Consider the following 1,473-nt stretch of genomic DNA (forward strand, 5'->3'; position numbering starts at 1 on the left):
AACCCATGGCGTTCCTTAGAAAAGTTTTTATTCTTTTCAGAGTTGAAAAACAACGTTCTATCTCTTATGTAGTCATGGGAATTGTCAAGATAATTTTTATGAGTTTTGTGATTTCACTAAGAACATCGTTGTTTTCCAAAATAAATTTCAGATCAATTACTTTGCAATATTCATGGATATCTGACCTACTATAAAATATTTCTAGCTCAGTTTCAAACTTTTCTTTGTCAATCATGGGATATGCTTCAGTTGTCAAGGATATCTCTTCTGTAGGTAGTTTTTTTCTTAAAACTAGCAAAGCTTATCTTGTAAATTAATTTAGCAAGTATTAAATGTTTAGTTGAAGAATATCTGTCCGTTATATCAACAGTTCTTTAGCTTCGCCCTTGAGTGTTTGTGAAGGATTTTCACAGTATTTGGTGTTTCTTATCTCTAAAATAGCAGTTTTGAAATTTGTTATGTATTCATTGACTTTATATATGCTAATTTCTCGAGAAATAATTTCAACATGAGACATAATTTTATGAAATAGCTCAAACCAAAATATGAAATTTTCATCGTTCAAATATTTCAGAATTCCTGTCGCTTCTGCAATGGTCTCATCTACATATGATGTTGACTGAATTTCAGTGACAGTTTTTTAATGCTTGAACATTTTCATGAACTCTATGTATGATAAAGTTCCACCTTGTGGCGGATGGAGGTTGTAGAAGTGTAAGCCATTTTGAGCTTCAGATGGTTCGCTGTTACACACAAGTCCTGGTAGGTGACTTGTTTGTAGTAGACAGTTCCACAGAACAAAATATTCTTACCGTGTCGAAACCCGGGAAAGAACATGTGAAATTGCTCCAGAAAAGGTTTAATATTTATGAAGCAATTCTGGTTTCTGATTGGTTGGTAGCAGAACGTGAATTAATTCGATTCGTCAGTTCTTAGCAGCATCGTTTATAAATAGAATCGTCCGACTGTGTGGGATCATACCCCATCACTCTTTTGAGATGATGGGATCGCTTCTCGGCCATTTGGCTAAGACCAAAGTGTAGTATCTGTTCTTCAGGGCTCTCTGCGGTCTGCTCTTAAGTGTCGTGGTGTGAGCTTTTGGTCATTGACCAAAAGTTTTTTTTGTTTTTTTTTGCTTTTTCTTGCAAGGACCAGCCCCTTCTTTGGGGATTTGGACCCGCAAGGTCTTGTTGTTTTTCTTGTTGCTTGTTTTTGTTATTGCCCACCTTGGGCAACTACTAATTGTTTTGCTTTCTCCTGTCTTGCAGATAGTCCAGGGTCCAGCTAGCGCTTAAGCAGCCGGCAGGGCCAAGGGAAACCAACGTGCCTTTTTAGGCGAAGGTCCCCTTGGTTTCCAAATCGGCGGGCGTCTGGTTGGGCCTTGGGCTGCCAAAAGAGATGGAGCAGGCCTCTGCTCCTGCCACCTTGGGGGACGCCCCAGGTGTAGTGTTCGTGAAGGGTCCGGGGGGTGCC

The 1,473-nt window shown here is 39.4% G+C and overlaps 1 pseudogene; it reads left to right on the forward strand.

Moving 5' to 3' along the window:
* Positions 1-1,006: 1,006 nt before the first annotated feature.
* On the forward strand, positions 1,007-1,160 carry LOC145297964 (U2 spliceosomal RNA; annotated as a pseudogene).
* The last annotated feature ends 313 nt before the right edge of the window (positions 1,161-1,473 follow it).

The sequence above is a fragment of the Euprymna scolopes genome, chromosome 18 (assembly GCF_053919585.1).
Source record: "Euprymna scolopes isolate OS-2025 chromosome 18, ASM5391958v1, whole genome shotgun sequence".
Classification (NCBI taxonomy): Eukaryota; Metazoa; Mollusca; class Cephalopoda; order Sepiida; family Sepiolidae; genus Euprymna; species Euprymna scolopes.